The following is a 23,844-nucleotide window of genomic DNA, read 5'->3' as shown; positions in this document are numbered from 1 at the left end:
TGGCAAGCTGTCTCCTCATTCTGACACAAGAGCTGGGACCTGAATTGAGAATGCTTGGACTTAGTGACAGTTTTGCCATTTATCAACTTTGTGCTCTTAATCCCTCAACCTCAGTTACTTCACCTATAAAATGGGGATAATAATAATACTATCTCATGAGGTAGCTGTGAGAATTAAATAAGGTAATGCATGTAAAGTGATTATTCCAGGGATTAGCAGCTAGTAAGCACTCAAGAAAAGTATGATTACTATTATTCTGATCCTCAAAGGAGCTGAAGTCAATACATATACTTAGGATAACTCACTTCCTAATAGCCAAAGAGAAAAATTCCTCTTGAGTCAAGCATTCCTTTTTAGGTCTTAATACCATAAAAGTCAGATATGTTGAAAGTTGAAATACTCCTTTGAAAAATTAGATTGATACTTTTGAAATTATTTAAAATAATCAGAGGGGTAAGGGACTATAAAACTGTAGGTGGGTATTTTTATCATACTGATTTTAATTGTGAACTCTATATACCATTGTTGTAAACTGAGAAATATTTCAGTTGATTCCGAAATAACTTTGCAGTAAGGTAAAAATGATGGCATTTAAGAGAGAGGCTCAAAACAACTGTACACCAAATACATCAAAGAGAAAGCTGTTTGTGAATGGATAAAAAAACCAACACCCACCTATTTGCTGTCTACAAGAGACTCACTTTAGACCTAAAGACACATAGACTGAAACTGAAGGGATGGAAAAAGGTATTCCATACAAACAGGAATGAAAAAAAAAAAAAGCTGGAGTAGCAATATTTATATCAGACAAAATAAACTTTAAAACAAAGACTGAAGCAAGAGACAATGAAAGACAATATATAATGATTAAGGGCACAATTCAGCAAGAAGATATAACAATTGCAAATTTCTGTACACCCAGCACACAGTATTAAAAATATGTAAAACAGTATTTAACCAGCCATGAAAGGGCAGGTTGACAGTATTACAGAAATAATAGGGGTCTTAAGCCCCACTTACCTCAATGGATAGATCATCCAGACACAAAATCAATAAGGAAACAATGGATTTGAATGAGACATTAAACCAAATGGAATTTACAGGTATATTCAGAGCATTACATCTAAAAGCAGTAGAATATACATTCTTTTCAAGCACACATGGAACATCCTCTAGAATAGATCAGGTTAGGCCACAAAGCAAATCTCAGTAAGTTTAAGAAGACTGAAATCACATCAAACATCTTTTCCAACCACAACATTATGAAACAGGAAATCAATCACAAGAAAAAAATACATTAAAAACATAAACATGTGGAGGCTGAATGGCATGCCACTATACAACCAATGCGTCAAAAGAAATCAAAGAATAAATCAAGAAATACTTGGAGAATAATGAAAATAGAAACAAAGTGGTTCAAAATCTGTGGATGCAGGCAACACAGTCCTAAGAGGGAAGTTCATACTAATACAGGCTACCTCAAGAATCAACAAACATTTGAAGTAAACAATCTAACCTGACACCTAAAAGAACTAGAAAAAGAACAGCAAAGCCTAATTGGTGTAAGGAAATAATAGATCAGAATGGAAATAAATGCAATAGTCTTAAAATACAATAGAAAATATAAATGTAACTAAGAGCTGGTTCTTTGAAGAGATAAACAAAAACTGAAAAATTTTAGCCAGACTCATTAAGAAAAAAAAGAGACGGAACTCAAAATAAATGAAATCAGAAATGAAAAAGAAACTACAACTGACACCACAAAAACACAATGACTAAAAGACAACAGTATTATGGAAATTATGTCAACGAACTGGAAAACTGAGAAGAAATGAATTCCTAGAAACATACAATCTTTCAAGGCTGAACCAGAAACAAATTGAAAATTTGAACAATTAGTAATAAAATTGAATTGGTAATCAAAAAACTATCAACAGGACAAACTCCAGGACCAAATGGCTTCTCAGCTGAATTCTACCATTTAAACAGGAGTTGACCTCCCCTATTCAAACTATTCCAAAAAATTAAAGAGCAAGGAAAGTTTTCAAATTCATTCTATAAAGCTAGCACCACCCTTGTACCAAAACTAGGCAAAGGCAGTACAAGAAAAAAAGAAAATGAAAGACCAATATCCCTGATGAACACAGATACAAAAATCTTCAACAAAATATTAGCAAATGAAATGCAAAAATATATTAAAAAGATCATTCACCTCCTCAAGTAGGATTTTTATTCCAGGGATGAAGAGGTGGTGCAATATCCAAAAAAAATGGCACATATATATATGATATTAACAAAAGGAAGAGTAAAAATCTCAAGAGATGCTGAAAAAGCATTTGACAAAATTCCACATCCGCTCATGAAAACAACAAAAACAACAAAATAAAAACATATATGACATATATCAGCTCACACCATTTAGAATGGCCAATTTTTATTAGAACTGTCACTGTGCCGCTCCGAAGACCTCTCGGATTCTGCGCCCGGCTCCCACCCCCTCCTCCCTGGCTGGGAGGCGACTCACCGGGGCCACAGAGGGCGGTGGGCTGGACGTGGGCACGAAGGCTGGTGGGCTCGGGCCGTAGGCGACAGGCATCCTCGGTTCCGCCGCGGAGGGAGTCGAGAGCAGCGGCCTGGGCCCTGCACGGAGGGCGCCGGGTGTTTACGCCCAGGCGGGCTCCCATCCAGGTGGTCTCTCGCCTGACGGCCCTTTACTTTCTGATATTGGGAAGGACCGGCTGCCTTCCCGCCTGCCACAGAGACCGTGCTCCAGGCAGGCACGTGAGGGGAACCTACACCCCGTTTTCTGCCTCCATGAGGACTCCGGCCTCCCACCTCCTGGCTGGGGAGCGCCACAGGGCTTGCGCATGCTCAGCTGCTGCCCAGAACTGGCCTGCGCCGGTCTCATGGTCTGATCCAGACAAGGCCTGTTGAACCAGGGGGTGTGTGCGATGGACCGTCATCCGGGGCCCAGACCCACACTCCCAGATCCCAACCCCTCTTCCCATTTACTGGAGCGGGGAAGATTGGAAATCCAGGTCATATTTCCAACACTGGAAGAATCAGAGGTACTTTCATCTATGTCAGTAAAGTTACCCATGAAAACAGCCTTTCCAACGATACTCTTTACCAGCTCCAGGGCTTAATTATTCTCTAAAATATTTAGAAAATAACCTCTCATGCTCCATTCTGGTGAGACAGGGACTGTGGGTGTAGTCCAGTAGGGTGAAGGCCTCCGGAAAAATCAAAGCAGGAAGGATTCCACCTTAAAGACAAGATTGCACTTTAACACCCAGTAAGTTTAAGAAATAAGATTTTTCCTCTCTGGCCAACAATACGTCAGCCCTGTAAAATATTTTTGAGTATTATAGCATTATAACTATTAGGCATGATCGATCAAGCTGTTCAGACACAGTCTGCAAGCTAAGTCCAAAAGCATTTCAGGGTACAGAATGCAACAAATTATGTGGGTATTTAGCTTACCAATACTGGTCAATATTTACAATGTTTCTACAGAGTACTCCTCACTCTTTGAGATTTCTCAGGCTCCATTAGAATGGAGACTATTACCGACCCTCTGAAGCTCAAAATAGAGCTGAGCTGAAACTGCTCCAGTATTAAATTCCTCTTTCTCAAAGTTATATCCATAGAGCCGTTTCCAAAAAACATGTTACTATATTGCTGCTATCCTACCACCTTTACTTTGTTTGACTTTCCTAATGCTTCTATTTTCTGCTGTAACCAAATATATATAGTTTTAAAAAATGACTTTCCATTCCCAATTTCATCCCTTTGCTTTGGCATAGTCTATTTAATTTGCAAACACTCACCCAACTTTGTTGGACTCTCCTATCTGTAGGGCTATATCCACACACTCCTCAAGTAAACTAACCCTTCTGCCTTACAAATGACTTCTTTGCAGAGGATCTTCCACTGCCATTCACTGCTAAAGCTGAATCTGAATTAAGCTTTTATGACTAAAAACAGGCAAATGCTTCCATTAAGAATAAAAATATGAAAACTCTAAGTTACCAACAAAAACCAAGAGCAAATCATTTATTATCTCTGGATGTTTTTATCTCAAATGTCTCAATGTTATCCATTTATTCGCAGGCCAAAATCAATGATACATACATTATGGTGACTAGAGCTAACATTTATCAGCAAGGACTTTCATACTCAAATGGAAGATGTGGGGGAATGTTACAAAGTCACCAAGAGTACTTCTAACAAAGTATTCACACAGACTCAACCACCCCCACACCTCTATACACATCATGAACCACTGCAAAAGTGAACCGCTCCTGCTAACAAGCTTAAGTTACATCTCCTGTGGGTGGTGGTGTGGAAAAACTAATATACACACAACTTTATTTTCCAGAGATTTGGAAGGTTCCATTTTAAAAACAGTTGAGGGTCTTCTTCAAGACTAACATTGGTAGACACATAGGCAGGACTTAGATTCAGGTATAAGCAACCAATCCTATACTTTATTCTCACCTCCACAGCACAGCTAATTATTAATGTGCCAAAATGAAGAGTTCAGTTTCTGGCGTCCTGCAATATTCAGCACCAAATCAACTCCTTCTTTCCCTTTATTTGGCTCATTCTCTCATTAGCACATTTAAAATTATCTTATGAAAAACTCCGTGCTCAGGAATTACAGCTAAATTTCTCTCACCTAAAGCCTGATACCCTAGCCTTGATACCCTGGCCAAGTCAAGTTTTCTGGGCCCCAGTGCTCACATCTGTTAAGTCAGAGGAATAGTGAGGTTAGATCTAAATTCCCTACCAAGTATTAAAACTTTTATGATTTTATGATTCAGATACCAAGTCATCAATCATAAATCATAATAATCCAAGTAGCAGGATCCTTATTCTAAGGTGGACAGCAAGAACTTTTTTAGTAATAGATGAATGAAATCAAACTTAATAAGAACCAACCAAATATGCTGTTAATAAACACTTCACGTTTACATAAATTTACATGTATATGTATACACACACACACACAGACACACACATACACACACACACAATGAATAAAAAAAAATTCTTACTTGTCCAGATTTTCTAACAATGACTGGCACAAAATTGTCAAATATCCAGCTTCCACTGCATTATGAGACACATCTAAAACAAACAAGTAAACTGCAGGTTGAGGAGGAGGAAGCTGAAAGGAATAAACATAATGTAATTTATTTAGTAGGTATAATTTATTCTTTTCATACCTCCCTTTCTGCTGTATATTAACTAAGTATATTACACCAAAAAATATACACAAACAGGATTAATGTTTTCTAAGACCTTATGCGGTAAAGAAAATGACACTCTTTTCACTTTTTTCATATAAAGCTGTTGTGGATCAAGCATGGTAAGGCAGCTACTATACAGTAATGGTTAAATAGATGGGCTTAATGTTTCCCTGATAGAAGGTTGGCTGACATCTTTCAAAGGAAATTACGCTTATTTATTATTTAACACCTCCACATCCCTTCCCTACTCCTAAGAAAATTCTTTTTATATTTATGTTTTTAAACCTAACAACCATTAGTACGAGCTATTAGGTCACCTGCTGGTGGCTAAATCCCCAGGGTTAAATGATAACTGTAAACACAGTCCTTGAGATGGTGTTCTATGTATGCTGTGTCCTTATCTGCTAGACATACATATGGAAGTATTTATGGGTTAAATGATATGATGCTGGGATTAGCATTTAATAAACTCCAGGGTGAGTGAGGGGGAAGGGGGTTAGGATGGAACGGGAACAGATGAAGTACATTTAGCAAAGTGTTGTTAACTGATGAAACTCAGTGATGGGTAAATGATGGCTCATTACACTGTTTTCTACTTTGAGGTGTGCTTGAAAATTATTGTTATAGCAACTTAAAATGAAAGGATATATAAAGTCTTTTTTATTAAACATGCTAACCCAGGATCATACAGCAAAAATTAAAGATTACTTCTTGCTGCACTGCTTCAGTTAGCTTCAGACTCCTAAGGAGCCAGAACAGAGTTGGGAACAGAGTAAATTCTAAAGCAGGCAAGAAGTTGAGAGCAAAAGTGACCAAATGCAAATTCACTGTAGTTGATACAGAAACAGGAAAATAGTAGGTAAGTGGGCAGTTACTAACATGGACATAAGGGACCATAACCATTATAAAAATAAAGAAATGGGCCAAACACCAGGAATTTAATACACATTAGCTATCTCTGTTTACCTTTCCCTACGAGCAACACTACATTTTTGCAGGTAACAAAGATTAGAAATGAGGATACAGAAGAAATGTAAGTTATTATAAATATATTTAAAGTAAGTAGATGTGATCAAGAAGATAAGCAGAACTTAGGCCAAGAATTCATTTTTGTTAAGTGGAAAAGACAAGTGAGATCCTACAGTCTGTATATCTAAAGAACAGGCAGAATTTTATGATGACTGGAAACAGAAAAGTTAGAGTGCAGTCAATATCCATTTGTCTTGCTATCTGTACCAGGTGAACCAGTAAGATGGTGGTCTCTTTAAGAGCCTGAAAACTGCAGTTTTGGCAAAAACAAAATTTTCTGTTTGAGGGTCTTAAATACTACATGGTAAAAGAATATGTTCATTCCATACAAGTATTCAAATCAAGATATAGCAACCAACTGTATATGTTATTAGTGATTATCATAGAACATTACTGAAGTTTCTTAGTAATGTAACATTTTTCTAGGTCAAGTAACCTTTACAAAGAGTTTTCTATTTGTTAAGGCTAAACTCTCAGCATTATTTTCAAAAATTCATACTATAAACAATTTCAAGATTTTGACAATTCACTTAACAACAAATTACAAATAATCAATACAACTGCATTCCATGACTGATTTCAACACTGAATAGTTACCATGTAATCTGAAGAAGCAATAAACTCCACGGTTGAATTCTGAACTTCTGGTCGTTTATGAGGCTCTCCGTAAGATCGAGTAAGGGGGCTTATACATAAATTCTTTAGGAACTAGGCAAGAATTAGGGACCCAGTACAAATTTAGTAATTTGATTTGCAACTAAATACACATAACACATGCCTAGAAATAAATACCTGTATCATCAATATTTATATGAGGTTTATAATCTCATCTGTGAAGAATTCATGGAAAGACTAATACCTTAAGAGCTCTTTAAAAATATATCAGAAGCATAAAAAGACTTATTTTCTGAAATCAGGAGAGAAAAGCAGGTAAACTTGCTTCTTAGGATTGTTTTTCCTAGTGTATCACATAAAATTGATGACAGAAACACAAATTTGAAAGCAATTACATTAAAAGGATCTAAGAAACGACCAAAGGGGACAATAGATACACACACACCTTAAGTGTCCATACTGGCAAAGGTCTACACTTAGTTGAGTGAACTAAATGTACAAACAGAAGACAACCTTAACATGTCAGGGTCACGCAGAATTAGTCTGCACGACCTATAACTGCTTGTTTTATGAATACTGAATACTTTTTTCACTTTCCCCTTGTCACTCTCCTCATTATCAATTATCTTCCTGCCCAGCCAAAATTTAGTATCTGTAACCTCATTCTATTCATTAAATTCATTAAGAGGGCCATGAAAATTTTAAAAGCCATGCGGGGAGAGAATAGATAATGCCAAAAGTGTCAAAATGTTTAAACTAATATTAAACACACTTATTTTTAAGAATCTGAAACTTACCATCATTAACTCATAGCACAAATTGGATTTCCACCTACGTTGATCAATGAAGGATACAAAAGGATTTATATATGTTCAACAAGATCCGCATCTCACAATGGTAGTTGATGTTATCACTGGTAATTGCTAGGAAATAAAATAAAGATACTGTAGCAGAAACAGCACCCCAGGGAAAAATAAAATACATACTGCTCTGCTTGTACACAGAATAGAACCTCTAACTGAGCTTTGAAATTAAAGCATTTTAACAAAATCCAGTGATGTGCTGAGCAACACAAGTAGCTACCACAGTTTCTTCTTCTATCGTCACAAACTTTAACACTAAAATAAAGTCAAACCAAATGTAATGAGAGTTACTGGCTGACAAAAAAGCCTAGTTGTCAAAGAAAATAATGTAACCCAGAGCTCATCAACTGGACACATGAAATAATAGTGAGATAGAAACATCTACCACATAAAAATGCCATTGTCTTTGTTCCTGCCTGCGCCTAATCCTAGACTATAGGGCCCTGCTCACAGACAGTCACAACAGTCCTGATGGGAACCGAGGCCATAGGGAACCAAACACAATATGCCTTTAAAAAGCATACGTCTCTCTCTATGCTTAGTTTGGGAAAGGAATTTTAATTCAATTTTAAGAAATTTAGAAAATATGAAAAAAGAAATCACATATTATTCTATTTCTCTAAATTAACCCCTGATATTTTGGTATGTTTCCTCTGCTTTTTCCCCCTATCTATAATATACATAAACAGTTACATCTTTGTATTTAGTTTTTTTCACATATTTAATCTTTATCACATAGTACATATCATTTGTGAAAAAATCAGAAAAAAGCTATATGAAAATGAGAAAATAAAAAATTACTAGGAATTTTACATCCCAGAGGAAGCTACTGTTGCCAATTTAGTGTACATGCTTCTAGAAGATAATCATATATATCCTATTAGGGAACTAGGCTCTACGAGTAAGCTTACTGACCTTGGTATCTCCACCATCTAGCATGACAGTTAGTCAAGAAGTATTTTTCAGATGAATGAGAATAAAAGAAACTCAGTAATAATAAGAGAATTAGAAAACCACAGTAGTAAAAAGCTGTGAGGGAGAAATGCAACTCACAAAGTATAAATAAAATGTGCCTGGATAAACCTTCTGAAGTCTGGAAATTTTAGTTTAAATATAATATATTTACATGAAATACCATAAGATTATGTAAAATTCCTGCAAACTAGGTATTAGGCCACACAGACTATGGAATCTTAAGCAAGTAATATTTTAATTCAACAGACTTGAAGCATTTGAACTGCATTATTACAAAGCTTACTATTTGTTTAATACAGTTAGGAACAATCATATAGTTTTCCTTCCTAACTGGCATCGTGGTTGGTGTTTGCTTTATATTTAATAAAGGAATCTTCAAGTTTATCTATCCTCCATAGCATTTTCAACTTCCAAAACCCAACTTAGACCTAATTAGACTGGTAGAAAACTTCTGCTACTGAATCCAGAGGGGATCACTTCCCATACTGCACTCAATACCTAAGTACCACACAGAATTTTGTTAGTTACATGTATTAGTTATCTTTCCCTGTAATTATTTTTTATATCTTTATCCTGTTAGATAAAAACTTCTTAGGGACAAGGTCAATGACTTAGTCAACTCTGTATTTACTAGTGCTTAGTTTATGGTCTTCCACAGAGCAGGTGCTCAGAAAATGTTTAGTGAATTGAATTTGAAATAAATGATTGCTTCTAATTTCAAATAAAATTCCAATTAATACACAGCAATCTGTTGTGTTCCTATGTACTAAAACAATGAACTAGCAGAAAGAGAAAACAAGAAAACAATTCCATTTACAATCGCACCAAAAAAGAATGAAGTACCTGGGGATAAACTTAACCCATGAGAGATATTAAAGACACAAATTAATGGTAATCTATCTCATGCTCATGGATAGGAAGAATACTGTCAAAATGGCCACACTGCCCAAAGCAATATACAGATTCAGTGCAATCCCTATCAAAATACCAATGGCATTTGTCAATGATCTAGAGCAAATCATCATAAAATTCATATGGAATCACAAAAGACCCTGAATAGCCAAAGCAATCCTGAGAAAGAAGAAGAAAACTGTTGGATTACACTCCCTTACTTCAAGCTATATTACCAAGCTACAGCAATCAAAACAGTATGGTACTGGCACAAGAACTGACCTATAGATCAACGGAACAGAACAGACAGCCCAGAAACAAAACACAGGCATTTACGGTCAATTACATATGATAAAGGAGCATGACTATACAATGGAGAAAAGACAGTTTCTTCAATAACTGGTGTTGGCAAAACTGGACAGCTACATGCAAGAGACTGAAACTTAATTACTGTCTAACTCCACACACAAAAGTAAACTTGAAATGGATCAAAGGCCTAAATGTAAGACATAAAACCATAAAACTGGTAAAGAAAACATAGGCAAAAACCTCTCGAAGATAAGCATGAGCAACTGATCTCCTCGGGCAAGGGAAACAAAATAAAATAATGAGTAAGTGGGACTACATCAAGTTGAAAAGCTTCTGTACAACAAAGGACACCAACAACAGAACAGAACAAAAAGGCAACCTATAGTATGGGACAATATATTCATAAATGATTTATCCAATAAGGGGCTAATGCCCAAAATATATGAAGAACTCGTATGCGTCAACACCAAAAAACCAAATAAGTCAATTAAAAAGAGGTGGAGGACCCCAATACACATTTTCCCAAGAAGAAATACAGATGGCCAACAGGCACATAAAAAGATGCTCCACAATGCTAATCATCAGGGAAATATTAATCAAAACCACAATGTGATATCACCTCACACCAGTTAGAATAGCCACTACTCAAAAGACAAGAAATAACCAGTATTGGCAATGATGTGGAGAAATGAGAACCCTCCTACAGTTGATGGGATTGTAAACTGGTGAAGCCACTGTGGAAAGCAGTATGGAGGTTCCTCAAAAAACTATGCATAGCAATACCATGTGACCCAGTAACTCCACTTCTAGAAATTTACCTGAAGAAAACAAAATCCCTGATTTGAAAATATATGTGCACCCCTATGTTTACTGCCATATTATTTACAAGAGCCAAGATATGGGAGCAACCAAAAGGTCCATCAGTAGATTAATGGATAAGGAAAATATGGTAAAAATACACAATGGAACATTATTCAGCCATAAAAAAAGAAAGAAGACCTGCCATTTGCAACAACATGGATGGATCTAGAGCGTATTATGCTCAGTGAAAAGCCAGGTGGAGAAAGACAAATACCATATGATTTCACTTATTTGTGGAATCTAAAAACAAAGCAGAACAGAATGAACAAAACAGCAGTAGACCCACAGACACTGAGAAGTGACTGTGGTTACCATGGGGAAGGGGGTGGGTAGGTGGGGAGCGTGAGGGGAGACAATAGGAACAAAAATTCTCAATTGCAACATAAGTTGGTCCACAGGGAGGAATACAGCCAATGATTCAATTAAAATCTTCCTATGTTGATAGACAGTAACTGTACTAGTGGTGGTAAGGATTTAATTATATGGGTAACTGTTGAACCACTGCGTTATCTATTTGAAACCAATAGAAGATTGTATATTAACAATACTTCAGTTAAAAACACAAGATGAAAAAATTCTAAGAAAATATATGATCTAAACCCTTGTACATAAGCACACATATCAGTACTCACAAATATTTTAAAATATGTCACTTTACCGTTAAGTCTCTGAAGGGATGTAACAACAATCCTAAAGGAAGCTTAGCTTTATTCAGTAAAGCCTGTGTCTGTGGAATATTTGTCAAAGTACACCGAAATGAGCTGCAAAAAATGCAAACACAAACTATGTCAACTATCACGAAAATACACTAAAGTAGGTATTTGTTGTAGATAATTAAGAACACTCAGGACAAAAGTAAAAATCATTTGGCTATGTTAACTATAATCGGAAAGTCCTGATTACTTTAAGCACCCATATATGTGACATGTGTCACAAGATCTAAATTAAAGGCACAACATTTTTATGGTCGAAAAGTACAACATATTTCAGGGAAAAACATTATCCCATTAGGACCAGCATATACAGCATGAACAGGGGAGTAGAAAACATGAGTCAAAATGCATACATTTGCATCTTTAATGATGCTGTTGCTGCTTTACTGCCCATTTATCACCTGTCGAGCTCCTTCTCTGAGACTCATCAAAGTTATTGCTGCTTCTGAAACCAACTCATCTCTGATCCTAAGTCAGAAGGAATGGCTTCTTTCTCTGTGCTCTGAGATCTGTTTATGTTTCTATGGCATCAGTCTGCTTTGCTTTAGTTGGCATGTACCTTGCCTGTCTTTTCCATTTAAAATCAGAGATCATTTTGTCCTTGTGCAACTTTAGCACCATTCCTTTCATAGAGAAAGTGCTTATAATTTATTAAGTTATATGTTAATGTCAGTAGACACAGAATCAATAAAGGAGCAACCACAGAGGTAAGAAGCAGAAGTACTGAAAACCACGAAAGGAAAGTTTTAAAGAGTTGGTTGACTAGAAATATCCCGATATGTATGGGCTCTAAGCTGGTGGTGTTCCTTGAATGCACCAGTCTGATTCCAGCTTCAGGACTTCTACATTTACTGTTCTTTCAGCTTGGCATACCCTTCCTAGGGAGTCACATGGCTTTCTCTCTCACTTCAGATTTCTACTCAGATGTTAACTCCTTGGCAAAATCTGTCTTGATTCCTCCATTAAAAACAGTCAAGCTCCACCCTTATTACTCCCTACTTCATAGTAATAATCAAACACTGTATTATATAGACGATCCCTGACCTACGATGGTTCAGCTTATGATTTTCAACATTACGATGGTATGAAAGAGATACGCATTCAGTAGAAACTAAACTTTGAATTTTGATCTTTCCCCAGGCTGCTATATGTGGTATGATACTGTGTCATGATGTGAGCTACAGCTCCCAGTCAGCCACACCATCACAACAGTAAACAACCAATACAGTTACAACCATTCTGCACCCAAATGTTTTTTCACTTTAAGTACAAGTATTCCATAAATTACATAAGACAGCCAACACCTTCTTACAAAATAGGATTTGCATTAGATGCCTTTGTCCAACTGTAGACTCTAAGTGTTCTGAACACGTTTAACGTAGGCTAGGCTAAGCTATGAAGCTCTGTAGTTTTGATGTATTAAATGCATTTTCAAGTTAATGATATTTTCAACTTACAATGACCGGACATAAGTCAAGGAAGATCTGTAACTCATTGGTTTGACTTTCAGCTAGAATGTGTTCTCTATTACGATATATACTGCATGAGATTGGGAACTTTATTTTGCTTCCTTCTTCACTCTCAGCACCTACAAATAGTGCCTGGTACTTAGAAGGCATTCACTAAATATTTATTGAATAAATTATTTACCTTAATACGCAGGCACCAATTGTTTCTGTTTTACAGTTGGCAATACTGAAAATTTGAAAGGTTCTAATGATTTGCACAAGTGTTAAAGTTACTTATCAGTAGAACCATGGGAATAACCTAGGTTTGTCCAACTCTAAAGCCTGTACTCCTAATTATTCTGCTTTGCTATTTTGATAAGAGAGATTTTAACAGAAAACACATAACTGAGAAGAAACATATATACCATTTCCTATCTATGGGATCTCTTTATACATACACATAAACTATAGTCACCTCCTTATAGGGCACCTAACCATGTATAGTACAAGGCTGGAATCCACACTCTTACTGACCTAACAGGGGTTTATACTCAGAAGGATGAGGAGCTGTTTCCAACCTAGAATCAATAATTATACATTTTCATGGAAATGATCTTGGCACTGCCTTAAGCAGTGATGGGGAGGGGGCAAGCGTTGGTGGTGGTGTGTAGCAGAAGGGGGCAGCTCCATTTTCCGTTTCTGTATTGAAAATCTTTAAAAAATTTTGACTGAACAGAGAGGAACTTTAAGTTTTTCAAGAGCTAAAACACTATTTTAAAAAAGGAAAATATCAGTTCTAAAGAAGAACACTAATTCTCCCTATGTAAGAAAGAAGACTCTCTTGCTCTGTGAATCAGAGCTTACTTTATGAGGAGGAGAGATTTCAGCAGTAGGAAGGTGTCTTCCAGAAGCACCTGGGTGCAGAGGGAATATCCTATTCTTAGGAAGTACTGAGAGCAGGTAAGAACAAACAAATTTTGGTTTTGGAAGCACTGTGAGGTGAGTAACAGAGCTCATCCACCCAGAGGACACACAAGAGGTTGGTGGCTACCAGACACAGGCTGCCAGCTAAACTTCTCCATGAAGTGAGTAGATACTCAAAAAATGAGAACCAAACCTAAATACAGTCTGGATAAATAAGCTGGGGGTTAGGGGTTTCACATTCTCTCGTGAGTGGGAAAAGAAAACCTGTTCTTGGGAATACATACATCAAGTCTGTATCGTTTTCAAGCAAAGATTGAAGGGTAAAAACTTGAAAGATTCCACCTAATTTAGAAGACATCACAAATTATTACTGGTGAAAAGTGGGGAAGAGAAATGTAAGAAAAATACAGTTAGATTTGGGTTCTTGAAACCGTTCCCTCAAACAAGAGAAAAATCTCCAAAGTATGAGGTGACAGTGAATGAGACTGGATGGAGACAGGAACAGGTGACCTGAATTGAATTTTCAATCTGGAATTTCCATACAAATTAAAATAGAAAAGTCCATGATAACAGGACTTCCAATCAAGGAAGTACTATCATAATACTTTTATTATTTTTGAAAGTCATTCAATGTTTTTGACAAAGTGTATTACTTACTAAAGATTATAAAATAAATACTTACTCTGGGCTACAGTTTAATTTCTTGCGGTCTAAATTCAAGTTAGGTACAGGTGCCCAAACAGGAGTCATGGGTAAAATATTCCCCTCCTGTGTTAGGTTTACCGGTCTCAGGCTTTCTGATTGTGGAGAACTGGGAAGACTCAGTCCTCCCAGACTGGAGGACAACTGGTTCGCACTAGGATACTGCTGAAAGAACAGAACAAAACAAAACACACACACACAACAAACATGAGTAAAATTTATTATACTATATATAGGATTTTAACATACAGTTAAGCAAGAAGAAAATTTTAAACTGGCTTGAAAACAGCAGAATGACTTCACAGTGCAGCTGAATATAAAGCATTCTCAAAAAAGCAAAGTAATGAATAAATTTAAATCTCATTATTACCATTAAACCTCATAACAAAATTTCAGCAACAATACTTTTTAACATCAAGATTTTGATTTCTCTGGATAGAGTTCATACTGGAAAGGCCCAATAAATGCTCTTATTTCGGGGGTTTTTAATTATGAATTTTCAGAATAATGATCCATAGAAAGGAACAATGATGTTTAATGAGTTTCGATTTGCTTATATTTTCTTCCTTTTGCTGTTTTTTTAGTGTTAAGAATTGGAGGCTTTTTATTAACTCAAATGATACAATGAACTGTAGTTATTACTCATTTTGATGCTCAAACTACACAGTCTTTGGCCAGGGAGAGCCCCTTCAAGCTGGCCCAAGTGTCCTTTTGATGTGAACCGACCAGTCTTAGTTAGTTAGCTTCCTTTCTGAGTATTCTGCTCTTCCTTCAGACCTTAAATTAGTCATTGATCCAAAAAGGAGTCTTGGTTCCTTTCAGGTAAGGATGGCATCCAGAGACCGAAATTTGGGCAATAAGAGTGTCCATGCTAGTGTACTGTTATTATTCCCAGACTTTTAAAATACATAGAGATAGAAAACGTGTATTTTTAAATAGAGTAGGGGGGAAACTGAGTTCACATTGACATTTCCAATACAAATTTAAGATGATGATATACAAATTTAACTTCTTTGTTGTTATACCTGTGTATTTCTTTTTTCTTTTGCTGAAAATCTTGATTCTTAATGGTAACAGCATTACTTGTTTCATCTTACAATACCCTAGTGTCAAAATAACAACACCAATACTATTATAAAGGTAAGATAATTAAATTAAATGTAAGATTTCTCTGTAGTTCATTTTGTCCTTACATCCTAATGAGAATGTACAAAATACTGGGTTTTAAGATTAGCTAGAACCATCCTTTTCTCTGTATAAGAATATATGCAACTTGATAAACAGGTTTATTCATTTTTGTTTGCTTTAAACTTTTAAACATGTCAGTGTTCAGTTTTCTCAAAATAAAAAGATAGATTTAAAAAAATTCAAAAGATGGAAGCACAGTCATGGAAACAAGTACGGCAGTTTGTCAGTTATGACATGAGCCTTAGAACTTTGACATCATAATGGCCAGAGAGCTTGACTACTGGAATCCACAGGCTTACTTCAGGTACTTCAGTGCTCAGCCAAGCACTGTAGACACTCTTGGTTTTCAGTGCCAAGAACTGACGAACAAAGGATGTTCTCGTCAATCAAAAAGCGCCGAGATGGTCATTCAAGGCCTCAGAGCATAAGGTACTCTTCTAATACGCTACTTTCGGCATCAAAGCAGTCTGGCAGTCACGGGAAGTGTTCTCTTTTGTTTTCTCTAAAATATATGAACTAATTCTCAACTTCAGAGCTGGATTCATGAAAAGCTACTCATGTTCCTGAAGCTTCATACTGCTGAGCATGAGAGAGCAGGCTTTACATTCTGGGGAAGACAGTTTTCCTGGCTTCATGGGAGAAAACAAACCCCCAGTAGGTCTGTGAAATCCTGCCCTACTTATGAAAGAATTTTTGTGGTCTGTTCAGTTGGGTTGCGGCCAGAGTCCTGCTAGAGCCTAGTCATGGCTCAGGCAAGTAATAGCTAAGCACTTACTTGGGTTTAGAAAGTTTTTGATGTTCCCAGTATTATTTGCTGATCTTTGAGAAATCTGAACAATGACTTAGATAAAACTGAGGTTAGTTTTCTAGAATCCTCCATTATAGAGATTTTTATGTTAACATGAAACCGAATGATAATTACTTCTTCACAAATCTCCTTATCATTTGATATTGCCACAAATTGTCCCTTTTCTTTTTCCTATCTTTTTCTTTTTTTATTTAACATCTCGTTGTAATGCCCTTGGCCTCTTGGATCTCTCCTTCCTAACAGCTTGTCATCGGCTCTGCTTTCTTCTTTTCCCCAACCCTAGAGTCGGCCTGCTCCAGGGCTTCGTCCTGGAAACCCTTCTCCAACTGCTGATACTTTTAAGGGATCAGCATATTTCTACTTCATTCTTTTTATGCTATTGGGGAAAATATCAAACCATTAGCCCCAATTATTCATGTATAATTTGATTTCTGAAATCATAGTGCACTATCAAAGACATTTACAATGAGGAACAAAATATTCTGTTTATTTCTTATGATACTGTTATACTTCATAATACTCTCTTACGCTTTATAGCAGCTCTAGATCATACACAATACTATTTTAAGGTGGGGGGGAAAGGTAGTTTAAGAGAGTTATTTCCCATAAGTAACCTCCCTAAGTAACCTCATCTCTTTCAATACTTTTCTGTAACTTGGTGACCCTAAATTAGAGCAATCAACCCATTTTGGGGGTCGAGACTAATTTTTAGTGCTGTGTCAACCTTGGCAGATAGCATAAAAAATGTTACTGTGTATTTGGACTGTGACTAGTTGCTTTTGGTGTTTGATATGTTGCAAGAAAAGCCCTTCTGTTGAGGTGGACACCCACAGTGAAGCGACTACATCATGCGAGGGCCCCCTGCTGCTTCATCATGATGTGGAACTCAGGAGAGGCGGGAGGAGACAGCAGCGGCACCTCTCCCTGTTCAGCAATGCCTTGCTTGTGTCTAACACCGAGTATGCGGACACCACACTTGTTCTCCTCATTACCATAAATTCACTAACCCTTTTACTAATCAACTGTAATGAAAATGTTAATGAAATGCCTTTAAAAGTAACAAAGTATATTGAAAATATTAACAACACAGATTGATTTGAAAATAAGCAAATAGGTAACTCATCCTACTATTTTGGGTTATTATTGAATTTGATTAGGTACAGCAATTTGGCCAAAGAGGACCAGCCCAAAAGCATTTCCCTGGACATCTTCACGGAGGACATCAAGAAGTGTACCTCTGTAAGTGTTTTTAAGACCAACAATTAAATTTCAAGTTTCTGATGTAGGCGGAATCAGAGACACAGCGAGCTCGGGGGATGGGAGGGAGAAAGGAAGAGTGGAGGAGAGAGTATTTAGAAAGTGCCATGTTGGGAAAATGTATTTTTGTGTATATAAAAAGTGAGTCCTAGGTGATACGAAGAAAGGGGAATCCATAATAGGTACAGTGCTTAAGCATGGAAAGAGCATGACATATTAATGCCCATAACGTGTCTCAAGATCCTTCAAATAGCAACTATAGTGGCTTCTTGTAATTAAGTGATTTTTTATTTTCCTATTAGAATTAAACATTTTTTCCAGATGTCACTACTTACAGAGTGGTTTGGGTTGTTTCTATAGTTTTTATTCCCTATGATGTTTTATTTGTAGTAATTGTAATCTTACAGGAAAGCTGCAAAAACACAGTATAAACAATACCCCATATGCCCTTTACCTACATTCACCTATTTAGTAATATTTTATTCCATTTGCTTTATTATTTATTTTCTCCTTCTCTCCGTATCCGTATGTGTATGTGTATAACTATGTTTGAGGGCATACACTCACCACAGCCCTTCATCCTTAAATATTAAGTATGTCCTAAGAGTAAAGATATTCCGTTATTTAACCACCATACGGTCATCACCTCAGGAAATTTAACGTTTAATCTACTTTGTTGACCCATTCTGTCAGCTGACCTCAATAATATCATCTTTCCACTACAGGATCCACTCAAGGGCCAGGTATTACATTCAGTTTCTATGTGAAAGGCAGACTTGTTTTGAAAGTCTTTCATTCTGAGAAATGTCTGGATTGAATTGAGCTGAGAGGATGATACTTTTAAGGGATCAGCATATTTCTACTTCATTCGCTATTGAGGAAAATATCAAACCATTAGCCCCAATTATTCATGTATAATTTGATTTCTGAAATTACAGTGCACTATCAAAGACATTTACAATGAGGAACAAAATATTCTGTTTATTTCTTATGATGCTGTTATACTTCATAATACTCTCTTACGCTTTATAGTAGCTCTAGATCATACACAATACTATTTTAAGGTGGGGGGAAAAGGTAGTTTAAGAGAGTTATTTCCCATACAGTAGCAGAACTCATGCTGCCTCTGAGTGGCACATACATGCATTAGTTGAGGGATATGAGACTAGACAATCCTCCTGTAGCAAAGGCACAATCTTGTCTCTGCCTGTTTTGATTTCCATTGTGCCGGTGGGTTACATTCAGAATTTTTCATGGAAAATCACCTTGAAATTTTAAAAAATGAACTTCATTTACACACACTTTACACAAAATAAACATTTTTAATGTGCTTCATTCATTCCCAAAGACCCAAGTTTCCCTCTCATACTGTTTCACTTCATCCTGGAGAAACTTCCCTTAGCATTTCTTGAGAACATCTTGTACCAACAGTTTTTCTTTATTTCTTTTATCTGACAATGTCTGATTTTCACTCACGCTCTCAAAAGTTTCATGTACATTAGAGCCTTTGATATTGTCCACAGGTCCCTCAGGTTCTATTAAGTTTTTTCAATCTTGGTTTCTCTCTTTCTTTTTCAGACTGGATCATTTCTCTTACCTATTTTTAAATCACTGACTTTTACGCTTGTCATCTTCATTTTGTTAATTTAGCCCATCCGATAAATTTTCTTTCAAATATTTTACCCATAAAAACGTGTTATTTTTAAACATTTTGAGTTTCTATGCTGAGATTCCTATATTTTTAATTAATAGCATATTTTCATTGATATCATCAAACATAATTACAATAGTTGTTTTGGCTAATAATTTGAACACCTAGACACTTCAAGGTTGGCCTGAAGTCTTGAGAATTGATCACATCTTTCTGGTTCTTTATAGACCATGTTAACACTTAGGTCAAAAGGGAAAAACAGGTCATATTTCTGTTTTTCAAACTGTTTGATAAAATGGTTTTTTTTTTTTCAACCTATTTTCATACAAAGACTCTACTGGAATGTATCTGTTTGGGAGAAGAGACAACATGCAGGAAGAAATACATACAACCCTGTAATTATTATTTTGAACACAGTATGTTCCATATGCTGTGAAAAGCCATTTACTGTCTTACAGGCCAGATAAATGAGGGAGTGATTGCCAGCATTTCAAAACAGATTAGTGTTTTTGTTTTTTTTACCTTACAAGCAATGTCATGGGAGAGTTTTTAAATTGTATTGGAGAGTTTTTGGACATCTTTAAAAATAGAACTGTTACAAAAGTTTTTTAAAAATAAAAATAAAAAAACTTAAATCCCAAGCTAAAACACACTGTTTGAATACTTCTATAAAAATTTAGCACAGTGCTGTTAACTCTACTTCTGGGTTCTGAAACATTTATTCATAATCCTTAGTGCTACAAGTAATTTGAAATCCATGAATGCTTTTGTTAAGACAAGTCCCATTATCAAACAATTTTCAGGGCCATGTGGCATATCAAGCAATTGAACTGAAATCAAAAAGAAAAAGAATACAATGAAAAGAAAAATAATAGGCTAAAAAGGGTTTCTTTTAACTTTGTTTTTAATTTTTAAGGCCCATGAGTGTCCACTTACACAGTTTTCTTTGAGTCCTTTATCAGATGACACGGGCCTCATCGTCTGATAATATTATAATGTTATGTTGTGCATAGTAAATGTTCCTTAAATATCTTTTGAAATTCAGATAGTTTGATAGATACCATCTCAGTATCCTATTAATCCCTTTTAGGTAATTTTCTGTAAACTGTCCTGCTTTTATGAGCAGTTCCTCAGTGTGAAAAATGATAGAAAGCTAGTATAAATACTTGTTCACTGTCAGATTTGGGAACGGAACTCCAATTTCTAACACTTTCAGTATCATTTGCTAGACTCATTGGTTATGTCTCAACAGTATTTCAACAGTGAAAATCTTAGTACTCATGTCATCTGATGGAGAGAAAGTACACTATTTTTTAATGTCTTTATATATTAAAGACATTTCATGTTTCTTATTCTGTTCTTACTGAAGCTGAGTATATAACTGCAAAGAAACAAAGCCATACTATAAAAACACAACGCAGTAAAGAAAGAAAAGCATCCAGTTCCTCTTTTTTCAACTGCTCCCCCCTCCATTATGTTCACAGCCTGAGGATGTTGAGGAGAAGCCCATGTGCCCTCTCAGAGTTCTCAGTCTTTCTCTTTCTTAATGAAGCTGTTACGTTTTATGCGCCACAAATCCTCTAAGAGAAATACAGTATTTTACTGAAATGCTTCCTACTACCTTCATGCTATATAAAGGAATGGAAACAAATTGTAATCAGGGTTTGCTTTACATGTGCTTTATTTTCTCATTGCTTGAAAACAAGTTTTGACTTTTAGAATATGGGATAATAATTTGCCAATAATTATTTGCTCACCTGGTTTAAATTTTTTAATTCATGGCCATTTTCTGATTTCTTTTTTACAGCCTGTAACTATAACTGTAAAAACCTCAGACACAGTCAAGGATGTCATTCACATGGTGCCTACAAGTGCTAGGAGTAACTGTAAGTTACCTGCAAGCTATTTTTAGTTAAAAAACCAAATTTGGTTTTGCCAAGCTCGTGTGTGTGTGTTCACCCATCATAAAATAGCTCATTATTGTAGATGCCAAAGTCTTATTTCTCCCCCAAATGTAGAAATTGGAGGTAGCAAAGCTATGTTATTAGCCTATACATGGGGTACTATTCCTGTATTCCCAACTTAATTTTGTGCAAAATTGAAAGTCATAACATTAAATTGGGCTATAATTTTAGAGGGCTAATCACATTGCATATTTATTATAAATAATATAAACAAAGAATATACATAAGACAACTCATAAGACTCTAAATATTTCTTCCTCTATGGGGCTACTCTTTCTGAATCTTCTTTCCTGATCCCTCCTCTCCCATCCCTGTTTACCTTGGTCATCACCCGAGAACTCAGTCTAGGTAACATGCATCTCAAATGGCATAGATGATCGACATATAGAGGTCACCTGGCTAAAAGCTACATCCCCTTGATGCAGGTCCTCAGAATGAGATAAGCTAATGCCTTGTGTCATACAAGTAAAGGAGGCGAGGGTTTGAATAAGACCCCAGTCTGGGGACTATCTGTATACGCATCACTTTCATCTTGTTTTCTTTTAAATGTCACGTCCCTCATTTAGATGGGGCTAGAGTGAGCTGCTGAAATTTTTTTTTGGTGAAAGAGATGGGTATGTTTCAGGGTTGAGGTTTTGTACAGGGAAGAGATATCAGATGGACAGAGCTGAAGGAAGCATTTGCAATGCACAGTTTCTTATATAAAATTCTCTGTAAATGGGAAATGTCCTGTTATTGTGTGACAGAATTACAAAATTGTAATTTAAGTTTTATTTGACCCAATGGGACATTAAAGCCCCTTAAAAACTCTAGGCAACCAGAATTTGCACAAGAAATTAAGGATTCCTATGCAAATGGAACTTAATAATATGCATAAAGTAAAACTGAATATAGGCATTGAGTAAAACACATATTATATTGATTTCTAACCTATATGATATGTATGCCCTGAATAATAAAAAAATATTGGAAAGAGAGCAGCTGTTTTCAGGGATGAAGTTGGGGAGACTGATTAATGATACAACTAATTTCATTTTATGTTTGTGATTTTCCTTTGCTTAAGGCGATCAATCTCAACTAGGCAAGAAAAAATTTCTATTTTAATGAAAAACAGGTTATTTGGCTACATATGCATGCTTGATTTAAAGGATTCCAACATCGTGTTTCCAATCCCTACTTTAAAATACTTTTATTGGCTCTCAATTCCTTTTTGCAATGGTTTTGAGCAGATTGAGCTGTGTGTGTGTGTGTGTAGTGTGTGTGTGTGTGTGTGTGTGAGTGAGAGAGACAGAGAGAGAAATAGAGGGAGAGAGAGAGAAATAGAGGGAGAGAGAGAGAGAGAGACAGAGAGACAGAGAGAGAAGAGAGAGAGAAGACGAGAGAGACCGGAAGATAGAGAGAGAGAGAGAGATTGCTTCCATGCTTCGACCCTTCTTCATGTGGGGTAAGGCCATGATTTTTAATCAGGAGTACAGGCAAGCATAATAACTATGATCAACTCCATTTCAAACATTTTTTTGCTTCATTGTCTCCTGAAGGGTTCTTTGAAAGAGTTCAGCAGTCTTTCTAATTTAGACTTGTTTGTTTCAAGTGCGAATGCTGGTGTTACTGCAGGGACTAACTGCTTTCTGCATCTGACCTGTGCGCTAGGTTAGAGTCCATGTCCATTCAGTCCCTAAAGGGGGGCTTGTCCGCACCAAAGCCAGTGGGCTGACTTCACGCTGCCATCTGCTCAAGGCCTCTTGGGCATTTCTCTCCTTCTGCTCAGGGTTGCTGAGCTCATGATGCCTTTCAGGTTTTACTTTGCTCAGGAATAATCATGGGACTGTGTGTGGCTTTCTGGAGGGTGTCGTTGTGTGGGCAGGGACATTTGGAAGCAAAAACCAAACATTCTCCAAGGAGTCTGGAGACAACACGAGGCAGGATTCCTGAGATTAGCCTTTTACTCCTTAGTGATGGGGGCATAAAAATGTTTTCTTGTGCCACAAACCACCCACAAAGTGAGGGACTGATTGCCTTGTGGTGCTATAGATCCTTGGCCTTTATCAAAGGGACAAGAATCTGGGATGGTCACTGGGGGACAAAAGGTGACTGAAGTCAGCATTGTTAACTCCACAACTGTAGCTACCCCCCATGGAACAAATAGCATTTATACTGGACTCAATTCTTTCTTTCTGGAAACAACTAAACTGCTAAGGAAATGTGTTCTTCAAGTACTACTGTGAAAGATTCATGGTGAAACATTCTTTTTGTCCACAAGGGCTCTGAGGATAACTACCAGCTGTGGGTCACTTCTGAGAAGGAAAAAAACCCTACATCCATTCTTTGGTAAGTGTCAGGGAAAATGTATGATGAGGTTGGTGGGGTTCAAAATTCTAACTCTAAAATCTC

At 36.5% G+C, this 23,844-nt stretch overlaps 3 long non-coding RNA genes across 7 annotated transcripts in view; 2 read left to right on the top strand and 1 right to left on the bottom strand.

Moving 5' to 3' along the window:
- The window catches only part of LOC140849570 (uncharacterized), a 65,421-nt gene that overhangs the window by 36,287 nt on the left and 5,290 nt on the right, over positions 1-23,844 (top strand). The window lies entirely within an intron of this gene.
- The window catches only part of LOC140849568 (uncharacterized), a 112,332-nt gene continuing 90,350 nt past the window's right edge, over positions 1,863-23,844 (bottom strand). The window contains exons 2-8 of one of the 4 annotated variants that reach the window (XR_012131607.1): positions 14,566-14,750; positions 13,824-13,873; positions 11,457-11,559; positions 6,882-7,822; positions 5,061-5,173; positions 3,175-3,265; positions 1,863-2,927 (exon numbers count right to left, since the gene is read on the bottom strand). This is a non-coding gene — a long non-coding RNA (uncharacterized lncRNA). The remainder of the gene's footprint in view (positions 2,928-3,174; positions 3,266-5,060; positions 5,174-6,881; positions 7,823-11,456; positions 11,560-13,823; positions 13,874-14,565; positions 14,751-23,844) is intronic. The other 3 variants (XR_012131605.1, XR_012131604.1, XR_012131606.1) reach the window with 3 other exon arrangements.
- Positions 14,724-21,312, top strand: LOC140849569 (uncharacterized). 2 transcript variants are annotated; one of them, XR_012131608.1, is made up of 3 exons: positions 14,724-16,202; positions 16,307-17,820; positions 21,297-21,312. It is a non-coding gene; the product is annotated as an uncharacterized lncRNA (long non-coding RNA). The 2 variants fall into 2 exon arrangements; XR_012131609.1 differs by lacking the exon at positions 21,297-21,312 and adding an exon at positions 19,821-20,584.

This window comes from Manis javanica, chromosome 5, assembly GCF_040802235.1.
Source record: "Manis javanica isolate MJ-LG chromosome 5, MJ_LKY, whole genome shotgun sequence".
In the NCBI taxonomy this organism is placed as follows: domain Eukaryota; kingdom Metazoa; phylum Chordata; class Mammalia; order Pholidota; family Manidae; genus Manis; species Manis javanica.
Note: the sequence above shows the minus strand (reverse complement) of the source record. Positions and strands in the feature narration are given on the sequence as shown.